The 18077-nt window shown below is 40.3% G+C and overlaps 1 long non-coding RNA gene across 2 annotated transcripts in view; it reads left to right on the top strand.

Moving 5' to 3' along the window:
- The first annotated feature begins 205 nt into the window (after positions 1–205).
- The window catches only part of LOC129649984 (uncharacterized), an 82448-nt gene continuing 64576 nt past the window's right edge, over positions 206–18077 (top strand). For both annotated transcript variants that reach the window (XR_008713501.1, XR_008713502.1), the window contains exon 1: positions 206–376. This is a non-coding gene — a long non-coding RNA (uncharacterized LOC129649984). The remainder of the gene's footprint in view (positions 377–18077) is intronic.

Here is an 18077-nt window from a genome sequence, read left to right as displayed (position 1 = left end):
TGCACTCCTGCAAGCCTGCAAACAAACCTGTGGCCCCTTCCTTAGGGGAACAAGGCCCATGCCCTCCAGAGTTGGAACAGGTGAGTAAGAATGGGGCTTGCTTTACAATGATGATCGGAACAACAGCAGGCATTCACAGGTGCTTGCTGTGTGCTAGATCCTCGTGACCAAGAGGTAAGTACTATTATTAACCTCCGTTTGGAGACCTGAAACTGAAACCGAGGTGAGCATGCACTCAGTCCATGATAGCATTGGCAGCGGGCACCAGGCAGCTTCCCATGCTGACTCGGACACCCGCAGCATCACCCTGCATCTGGGAGCGCTTACACATCTGGGAGCCTGTGGCCTCCTTCCTTCTGTTCAACAACAGTTACAGGTAAGAATCTGTCTTAAATGAAAATGGTTTTCATTTGTCTTAAATGAAAACAGAAAATGGTTTTCTCCTGTAAAGTTTCCTAAATTTTAGGACTCAGACTTGCTTTGGGGGTAGCTAGAACTTGTGTACCTTTAATTCTCCTTCATGGTGTTACTGACCTCCTTGGTTCTAGCAATTGAAGTTGGAGTATTAATAAAGCAGGGGTCCCCAAACTCCAGGCCATAGACCACTACCCATGCATAGCCTGTTAGGAAGCTGGCTGCACCACAGGAGGTGAGTGGTGAGCCAGCAAGCGAAGTTTTATCTGCCAGTGCTTGTCACTCACATTATCACCTGAACCTTCCCCAACTCCAACCCCACTCCTCCGGATCCATGGAAAAATTGTCTTCCACAAAACCGGTCCCTGGTGCCCCAAAGATTGGGGGCCTCTGTATTAGAGGAAACATGGGACATTCTAATACATGATATTGTTTCTGGTTAAATGTATTACAGTTTATGGGCTTCAAAGCAACAGGGTAGTGTGAGCAAATAGCTGAACCATCCAGGTATTTCTTCAACAATCCCTTTTTAGTATTGACTCACTTATTTGGAGCACTTGGATCTGTGAGACTCAGGTTTCTGGGGAGACAGAAAGTTCAGCCCAAAATAAGCCTTTGTGTCCAAGGTCAGGTGCTGTGCATTAATGACCATCTCCAGGTCAAAGTCTTCCAGGAAAGAAGTCAGTGTCACCAAGAAGGGGCTGGGTAAGCACCAGAAAGCGGGGGGCCAGGTTGGTACCCGCCTCGCATCCTGAAGGCCCGCAGTTGAACTTCAGGCCAGCCCCTCCAGGGATGGGCTGGTGTTAATTATGATGCAATCCCCCAGCCATGCAGCCTCAGCAACAATTTCGGGAGTCAGGGTCCATGTGCAAGGCCATTAACACTAAACATGTTTTAATCCATAATTGTGCGAGATTTATTTAATTTAGGGGCTTTATTTATAGTTCGATTGGAATTGTAATGTATTTTCGGCCCTCCGCACTGGGATCTGTCAATTTTTACGGCGTCTTTTAATTGTGTTCTTCCAGGCCAGGTGCAAGCAGTTTTCCAAAGCAGGCTGATCACAGGAGGCCTCCTGTTATGCAATGGGGGAGGGGAGCGGCCTTGCGCAGACATGACCCTGTGTCACCAGGAGGGCAGGGACATTGACGCTGGGTCCCCAGTTCTTGGAGGGACCCAGCCCTCAGATTGCAGTCATGACCCCCACCCAGCCCAGCCTCTCCCTTCCTGGTGTGTCAGAGCTTGTGTGCTGAGCACCAGCTTCCAAAAATTTCCACTAACACCCTTCCATCCTTTTGTTCATTCCTTTGTTCGATTTATCAAATGTGTGCTGAGTGTCTATTGTGTACCAAGCCTTGTGCTTGGCTTAAGAATGCAAAGACAAATAGGCTGGTGGCCCAGACTTTGAGGAGCTGAGAGTATACCAGGAGGAGACAAAGAAGAACACGTAGGCTGCCTGGTACTAGACACTGAGCTCCATGCTAGACACTCACAAAAGAGCAGAACCTCATCTTACAGGTTTGGAGGAATGAGAACAAATTTATCTGAGAGTCATTTGGCTATAATTTGTCTGGTAGCAATGTGGAGGAAAGCAAGTTTGTCAGTATGGCAATTTGATCCAAGCACCTCCAGCTCTCATGCTGTCTGCACTGAAGACTTCTGCCGGTGAGGAATGCTGGGTTTCATTAAACATGAATATTTCTTAGCCTTGTTTATCTTGGAGCTTTGGTAGTTGTCAAACACCATGGGGGTACTTTTGCAACCCTTTATGCATCTTTGAGCATTTAGTCTAGTTTTCCAAGTTATTTCCCTCTGAATCATATACTGCCACAAGCTATGAGTGTTGGAGGAAAGTACCAGAAATCGAAGTAAAAGGAAATGGAGAAATGAAACAAGGTTGTGCCAGCTGGGAGCTCACACTGGGAAAGATCCATTCAAATGTAGCTAGAGGAGAACGTAGCCCCGCCTCTGTGCTAAGACCAAGCCACTCGATGAAGTCGGGGCCTCCTCTGTGTGGTTCACTCAGTTATCCCCCAGAACCTAGAACAATGCTTGGTGTGGGCAGTCATCAATAAATATTGAATGAATAAATGTGAGTGAACGTGAAAAAACAAAACACCAAGGGACAATGCTTTACTGGTTAGAAAAACAAACATGCTTGGTCAGGAAACAGTGGGGGAAAAAATGTATTTTCTGAGTGCCTACTACATGCAGTGGGGGTTACAAAGACAGTCTCTTTTGCAAATGGTGTTAATAAAGCTAGATAACCACATGTAACAGAGTAAATCCTCACAACAGGGTGAGGTGATCATATTATTCCCACCTTGCAGAAAAGGATTTGAGAGCTTACTATGCTAAGTCACTTCAGTCATGTCCGACTCTGTGTGACCCCAGAGATGGCAGCCCACCAGGCTCCCCTGTCCCTGGGATTCTCCAGGCAAGAACACTGGAGTGGGTTGCCATTTCCTTCTCCAATGCCTGAAAGTGAAAAGTGAAAGTGAAGTCGCTCAGTCGTGTCCGACTCCTAGCGACCCCATGGACTGCAGCCCACCAGGCTCCTCCATCCGTGGGATTTTCCAGGCAAGTGTACTGGAGTGGGGTGCCATTGCCTTCTCTGTTTGAGAGCTTAGGGAGATGAAATAACTTGTTTGGGGTCTCCAATTACAAGAGCTAGGGAAAAGAAAGGTTAAGGATAGCCCTGGTGAAGAAGACCTCCTTTCCTGTAGCTTTGCAAGAGATGAGATAGCACATCCTAATTCAGGAATAGCTGATAATGGCAACACATTACTCCAGAAAGAATAACAACATTTTATAAATGTGTAATTGTTCAAAGTGCTATACTTTTGTAGGTTTTCAGAAGAATAGCTTTAGGGCTGAAGGAGCCATATTCAGTAAAATTGGAATATGAAGAAGCTGAAATATGAAATCCTTCCCTCCCCCATCCACCCCACCCTTTGCAGCTACAAGTCTGTTCTCTGTATCTTTATGTTTCTGTTTTGTACTTAGGTTCATTTGTGTCATGTTTAAGATTCCACATATAAGTGATATGGTATTCTTCTTTCTGATTTTACTTAGTATGATAATCTCTAGTTGCAACCATGTTGCTGAAAATGACATTATTGCATCCTTCTTTATGACTGAGTAATAGCCCACTGTATAAATATACCACATCTTTATCTATTCATCTGTTGATGGACATTGAGGTTGTTTCCATGTCTTGGCTACTGTAAATAGTGCTACTGTGAATATTTGAGGTTCGTGTGTCTTTTCAAAGTATAATTTTGTCTGGTTATATACCCAGAAGTGGGATTGGTGGATCATATGGTAGCTCTATTTTTAGGTTTTTGGGGAACCTCCATACTGTTTTCCATAGTGACTGTACCAATTTATAACCACACCAACAGTGTAGGAGGATTCCCTTCTCTCCAGACCCCCTCCAGCATTTGTTATTTGTAGACTTTTTAATGATGGCCAATCTGACCACTGTGAGGTGATACCTCATTGTAGTTTTGAGTTGCATTTGCCTAATAAGTAATGATGAGCATCTTTTCCTGTGCCTTCTGGCCATCTGTGTGTTTTCTTTGGAGAGATGTATATTTAGGTCTTCTGCCTGTTTGTTGAATGGGTTGTTTTTGTTGTTGTTATTGACTTCTATGAGTTATTTGTATATTTGAGAAATTAATGCCTTGCTGGTCAAATTATTTGCAAGTATTTTCTCCCAGTGTGTGGGTTTACTTTTCATTTTGTTAATGGCTTCTTTTGCTGTGAAAAGGCTTTTAAGTTTGATTATATACCATTTGTTTATGTTTGCTTTTATTTCTATTGCCTTGGGGGATTGATATTTTGCCTATATTCTGGGAATATTAGGGTGTCATGTCTTATATTAAAGTCTTTAAACCATTTTGAGTTTATTTCTGGATAATGTAAGGGAATACTGTAACTTCATTGATTTACCTGCACCTATCCAGCTTCCCAATACCAACTGCTGAAGAGACTGTCTTTTCTCCATTGTTTATTCTTGCCTCCTTTGTCAAAGATTAGTTGTCCATAGGTGTGTGGGTTTATTTCAGGGATCTCTATTCTGTTGCATTGGCCTATATGTCTGTTTTTGTGCCAATATCATGCTGATTTGATTACCATAGCTTTGTAGTCGGAGAAGGCAATGGCAACCCACTCCGGTACTCTTGCCTGGGAAATCCCATGGACGGAGGAGCCTGGTAGACTACAGTCCATGGGGTCGCGAAGAGTCGGACACGACTGAGCGACTTCACTTTCACTTTTCACTTTCATTCACTGGAGAAGGAAATGGCAACCCACTCCAGTGTTCTTGCCTGGAGAATCCCAGGGATGGGGGAGCCTGGTGGGCTGCCGTCTATGGGGTCACACAGAGTCGGACACGACTGACGTGACTTAGCAGCAGCAGTAGCAGCTTTGTAGTATTGTCTGAAGTCTGGGAGAGTTTTGCCTCCAGTTCTGTTCTTTTTCCTCAGGATTTCCTTGGCAATTCTGGGTCTTTTGTGGTTCCACATAAATTTTAGGGTTCTTTATTCTAATTCTGTGGAAAATATGGATAATTTGATAGTGAAAAAGTGAAGTCGCTCAGTCATGTCCAACTCTTTGCAACCCCATGGACAGTAGCCTACCAGGCTCTGCTGTCCTTGGGATTTTCCAGGCAAGAATACTGGAGTATTCTGCCATTTCCTTCTCCAGGGGGATCACATTAAATCTGTAAATTTCTTTGAGTAGTATGGACATTTTAACAATATTCTTCCAATCCAAGGGCATGGGGCATCTTTCCTTTTTTTTTTAATCATTGTCATTTCCTTTATCACTGTTTTATTGTTCTAAGTGCATAGGTCTTTCTCCTCCTTGACTAGGTCTATTCCTAGATATTTTATTTTTTAGACACAATGAGAATTTTTTTTTACTTTCTCTTTTTGATATTTATTAGTATAAAGAAATGAAACATTATTATATACTTGCTATGTTGCTGACCTCATTTATCAGTTTTAGTAATTTTTGTGTGGAGCTTTTAGAATTTTGTGTATGGTATGTCATGTTATCTGCATGTAATGGCAATTTTACCTCTTCCTTTCCAATTTGGAGATCTTTTATTTTTTGTCTGATTGTTGTAGCTAGAACTTCTGATACGATGTTGAATAGAAATGGTGAGACTGGACATTCTTGTCTTATTCCAGAATTTAACAGAAAGGCTTTAAAGTTTTCATCATTGAGTATTGTATTGGCTATGATTCTTATTATGTTGAGATATGCTCCCACTATACCCACTTTGGTCAGAGTTTGATCATGAGTGGATATTGAATTTTGTCAATACATCTATCATCTTTTGAGATGATCATGTAGTTTTTGTCTTTTCTTTTGTTGATGTGGTATATTACATTGATTAGTGCATGATGAACCATACTTGTGACCCTGGGATGAATCCAACTTGATCATGTTGTACAATATTATTCTTCTTTGTTGTTGGATTCAGTTTGCTGATATTTTGTTAAGGATTTTTACCTCTGTACTTATCAAAGATATTAACATATAATTTTCTTTTTTTGTAGTGGCTTTGTCTGGTTTTGTTATCAGGCTGATGGTAGTTTTGTAGAATGATTTGGGGAGTAGTCTGTTCTCTTCAGTTTTTTGGTAAATTTTGAGAAGGATCAGTTCAGCTCGGTTGCTCAGTCATGTCTGACTCTTTGCAACCCCATGAACCGCAGCACTCCAGGCCTCCCTGGCCATTACCAACTCCTAGAGTTTACACAAACTCATGTCCATTGAGTCGGTGATGCCATCCAACCATCTCATCCTCTGTCATCCCCTTCTCCTCCTGCCCTCAATCTTTCCCAGCATCAGGGTCTTTTCAAATGAGTCAGCTCTTTGCATCAGGTGGCCAAAATATTGGAGTTTCAGCTTCAACATCAGTCCTTCCAATGAACACCCAGGACTGATCTCCTTTAGGATGGACTGGTTGGATCTCCTTGCAGTCCAAGGGACTCTCCAGAGTCTTCTCCAACACCACAGTTCAAAAGCATCAATTCTCTGGCACTCAGCTTTCTTTATAGTCCAACTCTCACATCCATACATGACTACCGGAGAAACATAGCCTTGACTAGATGGACCTTTGTTGGCAAATAATGTCTCTGCTTTAAAATATGCTATCTAGGTTGGTCATAACTTTCCTTCCAAGGAGTAAGCGTCTTTTAATTTCATGGCTGCAGTCACCATCTGCAGTGATTTTGGAGCCCCCCAAAATAAAGTCAGCCATTGTTTCCACTGTTTCCCCATCTATTTGCCATGAAGTGATGGGACCAGATGCCATGATCCTTGTTTTCTGAATGTTGAGCTTTAAGCCAACTTTTTGCTCTCCTCTTTCACTTTCATTAAGAGGCTCTTTAGTTCCTCTTCACTTTCTGCCATAAGGATGGTGTTATCTGCGTATCTGAGGTTACTGATATTTCTTCCAACAATCTTGATTCCAGCTTGTGCTTCTTCCAGCCCAGCACTTCTCATGATGTACTCTGCATATAAGTTAAATAAGCAGGGTGATAATATACAGCCTTGATGTACTACTTTTCCTATTTGGAACCAGTCTGTTGTTCCATATCCAGTTCTAACTGTTGCTTCTTTACCTGCATACAGGTTTCTCAAGAGGCAGGTCATGTGGTCTGGTATTCCCATCTCTTTCAGAATTTTCCACAGTTTATTGTGATCCACACAGTCAAAGGCTTTGGTATAGTCAATAAAGCAGAAATAAATGTTTTTCTGGAACTCTCTTGCTTTTTCGATGATCCATTGGATGTTGGCAATTTGATCTCTGGTTCCTCTGCCTTTTCTAAAACCAACTTGAACATTTTGAGAAGGATGCATATAAATAATTATTTGTTTGGTAGAATTTCCCAGTGAATCCAATCCTGGACTTTTGTTTGCAGGAAGATATTTGGTTTTCTTTTTGCTTATTTGTCTTAGATTCTATTTCATATAGACTGACGATTTATTCAAACTGTTTCTTCTTGATTCTTGTTGGCAAGCTGTTCTTCAGGAAATTTTTCCATTACTTTTAGGTTGCCCAGTTTGTTGGCATATGTTCATAGTATTTTCTTATACTTTTTTGCATCTCTGCTGTATCTGTTATTTCTCCTGTCTCTTGAGTCCTCTCTTCAGTTTATTGATTTTTGTTTATCGTTTTAAAAAGGCAGCTCCTGATTTTTTTTTCTGTTGTTGTTCTCAATCTCCATTTTATTTTCTCTGATCTTTGTTTTCTTCCTTCTGCTAACTTTACATTTTGCTTCTTGTTCTTATTCTAGTTATTTTATGTGGTAGTTTAGGTTGCTTGAGTTTTTTTTATATTTTTTGCAGAATGCCTATATCATTTTGAATTTCCCTCTTAGAACTGCTTTTGCTACATTTCTTAGATTTTGTAAGGTTGTGGATTCATTTTCAATTGTCTCAATGTATTTTTTTATTTCTTTGATTTTATTGTTGGTCCATTGTTTTTAGTAGCATATTTAGTCCCCATGTGTTCTTTCTTTTCCAATTTTCCCTTCTATGTTTGATTTCTAATTTCATATAGTTGTGGTTAGAAAATGTGCTTGAAGTAATTTCTATTTTCTTAAACCTGTTGAGGATTGTTTTGTGATCTAGTATGTGGTCTATTCCTGAGCACGTTCTGTGTGCACTTGAAAATAATGTGTTTTTTTTTTTTTTTTTCAATGTAATGTCTGGAAGAAATGAATTAAGTAAATGATTATAGTGTTATTTTAGGATCCCTTTTGCCTTATTGATTTTCTGTCCAAAAGATCTGTCCTTTGATGTCAGTGAGGTCTTAAAGTCACCTACTATTATTATGTTTCTGTCAATTTCTCCCTTTATGTATTTAAGTGCTCTGACTGATGCTGAGGCTGAAACTCCAATACTTTGGCCACCTCATGCAAAGAGTTGACTCATTGGAAAAGACTCTGATGCTGGGAGGGATTGGGGGCAGGAGGAGAAGGGGACGACAGAGGATGAGATGGCTGGATGGCATCACTGACTCAATGGACGTAAGTTTGAGTGAACTCCGGGAGTTGGTGATGGACAGGGAGGCCTGGCGTGCTGCGATTCATGGGGTAGCAAAGAGTTGGACACGACAGAGCAACTGAACTGATACTGGGTACATATATGTTAATAAAATATAGAATCCTCTTCTTGAGTTGATCTCATTATCATTATACAGTATCCTTCTCTATGACCTTTGTTTTAAAGCTTATTTTCTCTGATATAAGTATTGCTACACCAGCTTTCTAGTCATTTCTATTTGCATAAAATAGCTTTTTCTATCCTCTCATTTTCAATCTATATATATATATTTCACACTAAAGTGAGTCTACTGTAGGCAACATATTGTAGATTCTTGTCTTATTATCCAATCTGCCACTCCATGTTTTTTAATTGGGACATTTAGTCCACTGATGTTTAAAGTAATTATTGTTAAGCATATATTCATTGGGCTTCCCTGGTGGCTCAGTGGTAAAGAACCCATCTGCCAATGCAGGAGATTCAGGTTCTGTCCCTGTGTTGTGAATATCCCCTGGAAAAGGAAATGGCACCCCACTCCAGTACTCTTGCCTGAGAAATCCCATGGACAGAGAAGCCTGGTGTGCTATAGTCCATGGGGTCGAAAAAGAGTCAGATGACTTAGCAACTGAACAACAACAATTCATTGTTGTTACAATCACTTTCACAAAATTTTTTGATTGTTTTTCAATCTACTTACTGGCTTATTTAAGTGATATTCAATCCCTTTATATATTTGCCTTTCCTGTTATGATTTTCCATTTGCTATAGATTCTTGCTTGTCTTCTATTTAGACAAAACTTTTCAACATTTCTTTTAGGTTTGTTTTAGTATTGTTGTACACTTTTTTAGATTTTGACTGAGAAATTCCTATATCTGATTCTGTTCTAAATGGTAATCTTGCTAGGTGGAGTATCCTAGGTTGCAGGTTTTTTTCTTTTGGAAATTTGGACATATCTTGACACTGCCTTCTGGCCTGCAAGGTGTCTGTACAGAAATCACCTGATAGCGTTATGGGGGTTCTCTTGTAATTGACTCTTTAATTATTGAAAATACAGCACATTTACAGGAAACTTGGAAAATACAGAGCAAATTTATAAATCCACTATAACAATTGTTTGTTTTAAGTAGATCATTTCAGTTCAGTTGCTCAGTCATGTCCGACTTTTTGTGACCCCCATGGACTGTAGCGTGCCAGCTCCCTGTCCATCACCACCTCCCAGAGTTTACTCAACTCATGTCCATGGAGTTGGTGATGCCATCCAACCATCTCATCCTCTGTCATCCCCTTCTCCTCCTGCCCTCAATCTTTCCCAGCATCAGAGCCTTTTCAAATGAGTCAGCTCTTTGCATCAGGTGGCCAAAGTATTGGAGTTTCAGCTTCAACATCAGTGCTTCCAATGAACACCCAGGACTGATCTCCTTTAGGATGGACTGGTTGGATCTCCTTGCAGTCCAAGGGACTCTCAAGAGTCTTCTCCAACACCACAGTTCAAAAGCATCAATTCTTCAGCACTCAGCTTTCTTTACAGTCCAACTCTCACATCCATACATGACTACTGGAAAAACCATAGCCTTGACTAGATGGACCTTTGTTGGCAAAGTAATGTCTCTGCTTTTTAATATGCTGTCTAGGTTGGTCATAACTTTTCTTCCAAGGAGTAAGCATCTTTTAATTTCATGGATGCAGTCAACATTTGCAGTGATTTTGGAGCCCCCCCCCCCCAATAAAATCTGCCACTGTTTCCATTGTTTTCACATCTACTTGCCATGAAGTGATGGGACCAGATGCCATGATCTTTGTTCTCTAAATGTTGAGCTTTAAGCCAACTTTTTCACTCTCCTCTTTCACTTTCATCAAGAGGCTCTTTAAATACATAAATTAAGATTTTTAGTTGGAGTTTCAATATCAGGCTCTCAAAAATTAATAGAATGAATGTACAGAGAAGTAGAAGAATATAATAGACCTGAAAAGCAATATGAACCAATTTGACATAATTAAAATTTATACTATTTTCACACAACAGTAGGATACAAATTCTATTCAAGTTCCCATAGCCTTTAAACTAGGAGACACTGGAACATATCCAGAGACATAAGACCAGGTACAGAAATTTCATGGTCTAAAGGTAATGAAATCATGCAAGATTCTGTTCTTATTACTGTGGAATTTTGTTAGAGATCAATGTCAAAAGATATGTGAAAATAACCCACATGTTTTCAAGTGCAGTGTCATATTTACTAAAAAAAGATCTTTGATTTAGCCATTGAAAGTCTCAATAAAGTTAGAAGACTAAAAAATCCCAGAGGGTGATTGCAGAGAAGAAAACATTTAAATGAGACATTAATATCACAGATACTTTAAATAATTCCATGTATTTGGAAATCAAATGTCTACTTTTAAATGAGGGATATATATGAGAAGCCATAACAAGGAAAATTAGAAAATATTTGTAGTAGAATAAAAATGAAAAGAGAATTTAGCAGAATTTGTTGCATGCAGCTGAAGCTGCTCAATGCAATTAAATATAATGTGGAGTCTTGAATAAGGTATGAAAGCAAATAATGGACAATAGCATAAAATTTTGTGAGATTTGAACAAAATCTGTACTTCAGTTAATAATACTGTGTTACATGTTAACTTCCTGTTTTTACAACATAGTATTTCTTCATATTCTCAAATTAGAATATCGAATTAGATTAGAAGTTTCAAGCCTCATTCATATTTTTTAATCACCAATAAACTTTCTAGACTTTTAGTAGTAATACTAGATGCCAAAATACATGGAACTATATAAAATTTTTGAGTGAATATAAATTAGAAATCTAGCATTCTATTCATACTAAGTCTAATAAGTGGAATCAAAATGTCATAAATTGTTTAGCTGGGCAAAAATTCTTAAGTTTTCTGAAATATATGTACTATATATGTATGTATGTATACAAAAGCTTTTCTACTATGTTTGGTAGGCTTGAGAAAGAACATTTTAAAAAAGAGATGGAGAAATTTAAAAACATAAGCTAAATGAAATGGGAGCACTGAATATGAAATAGAAAAAATGAAACAAGCTAGATAAAAGTAAAATATCCTTATATAGTCCAGTTGTTTTTAAACATGACTGCTCATTAGAAACCTATCTGGAGCTCTGGCAAAACAAAAGAAATACCTGGGCATTTGTATTTTTCAAACACTTCTAAGGTATTTCTGATATGCATCTGGATTTTAAAAAGTGATTACAGGTTTTTCTATTAAATGGTAGTTTTAGTGATATAGAATTCTACTTTTTTATGTTGGCCAATCATGATACAGTTATTGTATTAAATAAAAATCACAATAGTAGATGTTTATCAGTTTTCACAATCAATAGCCAAATCAAAAAAGATCATTACAATTGCAAGCCATAGTGGAAACATGATTAACCTAACAATATAAAATAATTACATACAATTTGGGGGCATTAAGTAGAATGATGTGGTAAGTGGAAGTACATCCATGCACATGTTTTCATCTGCCCAGCCAGTCTATATTTTTAGGTTGGTACATTTAATCCATTTACATTTAAGGTAATCGATATGCATGATCCTATTTCCATTTTCTTACTTGTTTTGGATTTATTTTGTGTAGGTCTTTTCCTTCTCTCTGTTTCCTGCTTAGAGAAGTCCCTTTAGCATTTGTTGTAAAGCTGATTTGGTAGTGCTGAATTCTCTTAACTTTTGCTTTTCTGTAAAGCTTTTGATTTTTCCGTAAAATCTGAACAAGAGTCTTGCTAGGTAGAGTATTCTTGGTTATAGGTTATTCTCTTTCATCAGTTTAAATGTATCATGCCATTCCCTTCTGGTTTTTGCAGTTTCTGTTGAGAAATCAGCTGATAGCCTGATGGAAGTTCCCTTATATGTTATTTGTCATTTTTCCCTTGTTGCTTCTAATATTTTGTCTTTGTCTTTAATTTTTGTCAGTTTGATTACTATGTGTCTTGGTATGTTCCTCCTTGGGTTTATCCTTCCTGGGACTCTCTGTGCTTCCTGGACTTGGTTGACTATTTCATTTCCTATGTTAGGGAAGTTTTAAGCTATTATCACTTCAAGTATTTTCTCTTTTCTCTCTCTTTCCTCCTCTGGGACCCCTATAATGTGAATGTTGATGTGTTTAATGTTGTCCTAGAGGTCTCTCTTAGGCTTTATTCATTTTTTGTTTTCATTCTTCTTCCTATATTCTGTTCTGTGGCAGTGATTTCCACCATTTTTTCTTCCAGGCCATTTATCCATTCTTCTGTCTCAGTTATTCTGCTATTGGTTCCTTTTAGTGAATTATTCATCTGTTTGTTTGTTCTTTAGTTCTTGTAGGTCTTTGGTAAACATTTCTTGCATCTTCTCCATTGTTTTCCCGAGATCCTGGATCACCTTCACTATCATTATTCTGAATTCTTTTTCTGGAAGGTTGCCTATGTCCACATCATTTAGTTATTTTTCTGGGGTTTTATCTTGTCCCTTCATCTGGGACATAACTTTCTGCTTTTTCATCCTGATTAACTTTCTGTAATGTGGTTTTTGTTCTAGCTGTGGGATTGTGGTTCTTCTTGCTTATTCTCTCTTCCTTATGATGGAGTCTAAGAAGCTTTTGTAACCTTCCTGATGGGAGGGACTGGTAGTGGGAAAAACTGGGTCTTGCTCTGGTGGGCAGGGCCTTACTCAATAAAGCTTTAATCGAATTATTTGCTGATGGGTGGGGTTGTGCTCTCTCCCTGTTGTCTGGCCTAAGGTGACTCAACCCTGGGGTCTACAGGCTCTATGGTAGGGTTAGTGGTGACCTCCAAGAGGACTTATTCCAAGGGGCCCCTTGTAGGACTGCTGCTGTCAGTCCCCTGATCCCTGTGGCAAGCCACTGCTGACCCACACCTCCACAGGAGACCCTCCAACACCAGCATTTAGGTCTGGTTCAGTCTTCTGTGGGGTCACTGCTCCTTTCCCCTGGGTCTTGGTGCATGCAAGACCTTGTTTGTGTCCTCCAAGAGTGGAGTCTGTTTCCCCCAGTCCCATGGAAGTCCTATAATCAAATTCTGCTGGCCTTCAAGGTCAGATTGCCTGCGGATTCTCAGTCCCTTTGTTGGACCCCAGGCTGGGAAGCCTGATGTGGGGCTCAAAACCTTCACAACAGTGAATGAACTTCTTTGGTATTATTGTTCTCCAGTTTGTGGGTCACCCAGTTCAATTCAGCTCAATCACTCAGTTGTGTCCAACTCTTTGTGATCCCGTGGACTGCAGCATGCCGGGCTTGCCTGTCCATCACCAATTCCTGAAGCCTGCTCAAACTCGTGTCCATTGAGCTGGTGATGCCATTGAACCATCTCATCCTCTGTTGTTCCCTTCTCTTCCTGCCTTCAATCTTTCCCAGCATCAGAATCTTTTCAAATGAGTCAGTTCTTCGCATCAGGTGACCAAAGTATTGGAGTTTCAGCTTCAGCATCAATCCTTCCAATGAATATTCAGGACTGATTTCCTTTAGGATTGACAGTTGGGTCTCCTTGCAGTCCAAGGGACTCTCAAGAGGCTTCTCCAACACCACAGTTCAAAAGCATCAATTCTTCAGCACTCAGCTTTCTTTATAGTCCAACTCTCACATCCATACATGACTACTGAAAAAAGTATAGCTTTGACTAGACAGACCTTTGTTGGCAAAGTAATGTCTCTGCTTTGCCTTTTTTTTTTTTTTTTGGTGGGTTGCCCTGCCAGCAGGTATGGGATTTGATTTTATTATCTTTGTGCCTCTCCTACCATCTTGTTGTGGGTTCTTTGTCTTTGGTCATGGGGTGTCTTTTTTTTTTGGTGGGTTCCAGTGTCCTCCTGTTGATGGTTCAACAGCTAGTTTCAATTTTGGTGTTCTCACAGGAGATTAATGTATGTCCTTCTATTCTGCCATCTTGAACCAGAAGCTGTAATTGACTCTTTGTTTTACTCTTGCTGTATATGGAATCCTCTCTTTATCTTTATTTATTTATATATTGTCAGCTGTGCTGGTTCTTCATTGCTGCTCGCAGGCTTTCTCTAGTTGGGGCAAGTGGGGGCTATTCTTAATTGTGGTGTGTGGGCTTCTTATTGTAATGGATTCTCTCATTATAGAGTATGGGCTCTAGGCATGCAGGCTTCAGTAAATACAGCCTATGGGCTCTAGAGTGTGCAGGCTTCAGGAGTTGCGTCATGGAGGCTCATTAGTTGTGGCCCTTGGGCTCTAGAGCCCAGGCTCAGTAGCTGTGGCACGTAGGATTAGTAGCCCCACAGCATGTGGCATCTTTTTGGACCAGGGATTGAACCTGTGTCCCCTGCATTGGCAGGCGGATTCATTACCACTGAACCACCAGGGAAATCCCTCTCTTTAACAGTTGACATTTTATTTATGGAATGTCTGCTGTTCCAGTTCATCTTGTTTGGGACCATCTTTGCTTCCTGTTCCTGGATATGTGTTTCCTTCTTTAGGTTTGGGAAGTTTTCAGCCATAATTCCTTTTTTGTTTTAATTGAAGTAGGTTTACAATGTTGTGTTAGTTTCTGCTGTACAGCAAAGTGATTTAGTTATGTATACAGGAAGCAACAGTTAGAACTGGACATGGAAAAACAGACTGGTTCCAAATACGAAAAGGAGTACGCCAAGGTTGTATATTGTCACCCTGCTTATTTAACTTCTATGCAGAGTACATCATGAGAAATGCTGGACTGGAAGAAACACAAGCTGGAATCAAGATTGCTGGGAGAAATATCAATCACCTCAGATATGTAGATGACACCACCCTTATGGCAGAAAGTGAAGAGGAACTCAAAAGCCTCTTGATGAAAGTGTAAGTGGAGAGTGAAAAAGTTGCCTTAAAGCTCAACATTCAGAAAACGAAGATCATGACATCTGGTCCCATCACTTCATGGGAAATAGATGGGGAAACGGTGGAAACAGTGTCAGACTTGATTTTTCTGGGCTCCAAAATCACTGCAGATGGTGATTGCAGCCATGAAATTAAAAGACGCTTACTCCTTGGAAGGAAAGTTATGACCAACCTAGATAGCATATTCAAAAGCAGACACATTACTTTGCCAACAAAGGTCTGTCTAGTCAAGGCTATGGTTTTTCCAGTGGTCATGTATGGATGTGAGAGTTGGACTATGAAGGCTGAGTGCTGAAGAATTGATGCTTTTGAACTGTGGTGTTGGAGAAGACTCTTGAGAGTCCCTTGGACTGAAAGGAGATCCAACCAGTCCATTCTGAAGGAGATCAGCCCTGGGATTTCTTTGTAGGGAATGATGCTGAAGCTGAAACTCCAGTACTTTGGCCACCTCATAAGAAGAGCTGACTTATTGGAAAAGACTCTGATGCTGGGAGGGATTGGGGGCAGGAGGAGAAGGAGACGACAGAGGATGAGATGGCTGGATGGTATCACTGACTCGATGGACTTGAGTCTGAGTGAAGTTCGGGAGTTGGTGATGGACAGGGAGGCCTGGCGTGCTGCAATTCATGGGGTTGCAAAGAGTCAGACATGACTGAGCGACTGAACTGAACTGACATATATATTCTTTTGAAAGATACTTTTCCATGATAGTTTATTAAAATATATTGAATATAGTTCCTTGTGTTATCAGTAGGCCCTTGCTATTTACCTGCTCTATACATAGTAGTGTGTTTGTGTTAATCCCAAACTTTTAATTTATCTCTCCCTCCATTCCCCTTTGATAACTGTAATTTTTTTTCTATGTTTGTGAATCTGTTTTGTAAATAAGTTCATTTATATTCTATTTTTGATCCCACATGTAAGGCTAGGACATCTGTCCTGCTCTGGGACATACATGCTCCCAAAGCTCAGCATGACCAATACTGTGTCCCACCATGAGCATGCTGATAATGAACTACTATAGCAGACCCGCCCTCCATCCTGTGTGTACCCATAATTGGAGCACAGACTATAGTCTAGGCTGTCTCCACACAACCAAACCAAGGCCTCTAGCTGAGTCTGTCCACTGAAGCATGAGTTTTGCTGCCCACCCACTAGCAGGAATGCCTCATGGGCTGGGAAATGCAGTGACATGTCAGGGACGGTCTGTGCCAGTCCCTCTGTACACTGCCTGGAAGCTCCCATACCCTTCTCATACCCTCCTCTTGAGCAAATTCTAAGCCACTCCATCTTCCTGTATGTTCCAGCAGACCTCTGAGCCAGCAGAGGATCCCAGGTTGAGGGACCCTTTCCTCTTTCACAGCTCCCTCCAAGAGGTACAGGTTTTAGCCTGATCCCTTCTTTTATTTTTCTTTCTTTCATCTTACACAGTTACATAGGGAACTTTCTTGCTGTTTTGGTTGTATAAGCGCTCTTCTGCCAGTTTTCAGTTGGTATTTTGAGATTTGTTCCACACGTAGATGAGTTTTTGATGTGTTTGTAGAGGGAGGTGGGTTCCATGTCTTTCTACTCTGCCATTGTGATCTCTTTCTCCCCATTCTAACTAAATTTTGAGTCTTAGTACTGGTTTGTAGTGGGCATCCTTGCATACCATTGTTCCTGGAAATTTCTCACTGGCAATCTCTCTGCCAACCTGTTGCTCAATACCCTTTGCCTACCTTTCCCTCTCCTTTTAATGTCTTCTTTTAAAAATACTTGTTTTAAAAGTATTTATTTAATTACTTTGGGGAAGGAAATGACAACCCACTCCAGTATTCTTGCCTGAAGAATCCCAGGGACAGAGGAGCCTGGCAGGCTACAGTCCATGGGGTCACAAGAGTTGGACATGACTTAGTGACTAAACCACCATTTAATTAACTAATATTTTGGCTGCATTGGGTCTTAATTGTGACACGTGGGCTCTTCTTTGTGGGCTTAGTTGCCCTATAGCATGTGGGATCCCTGTTCCCCAAGCAGGGCTCAAACCCACGCGCTGGAAGGTGGACTCTCAACCACTGGACCACCAAGGAAGTTCTTCCTTTTAACTTGTTAATCAGAGTAGTTTGTCTGTCTGCTTGTTCCCATGTATTCTGGAAGGATAATGCCCTCTTCACTCTATTTCCACAAAAAAGACTTGGAAAATTATGTACAATACAAAGACTTGCCTATCCTTTAGAGGAGCACTGATGCTAGTGATTAAGGTAATATAGTTTTCACCCCTGAAATAGATAGCTGTATTCTTCCTTACAGCCCAAGTTGACATGCACCCTAAGGTCACATTTAAGATACTTGTGGGTTGAGCAGGTAGCAGAAAAATAGCCAAAAGACTCGATTCAGGAGAAAAGAAAAGAAAGTGTATGAATTAATGGGTATATCCCGTCTTGAAAGTTAATTACAGAAATTTCATACTATTTTAGATGACTTCTCAGGACATAAATTGCCTTTCTCAGTCCAAGATAACAAGAAGCTGAATCCCAAAATTATCTCCATGCCTTGGGTTAGCTGACACCTGGCATCACCACCAAGTTCTGCCCAGACTACCCTGAAAAGCCTCTAAGGTAAATTCACTTTGGAATGTGCTGGTTGACCTGCTTTTTAAAGTAAAGATTCTTTTCGGTCTGTGCACTGAATCCTAAAGGACTGGAACATCATGAGCAGATGTGAATGAACCAGTGGAACCTTAAAACTTTGGGTG

This window comes from Bubalus kerabau, chromosome 4 (genome assembly GCF_029407905.1).
Source record: "Bubalus kerabau isolate K-KA32 ecotype Philippines breed swamp buffalo chromosome 4, PCC_UOA_SB_1v2, whole genome shotgun sequence".
NCBI classification, from domain to species: Eukaryota; Metazoa; Chordata; class Mammalia; order Artiodactyla; family Bovidae; genus Bubalus; species Bubalus kerabau.
Note: the sequence above shows the minus strand (reverse complement) of the source record. Positions and strands in the feature narration are given on the sequence as shown.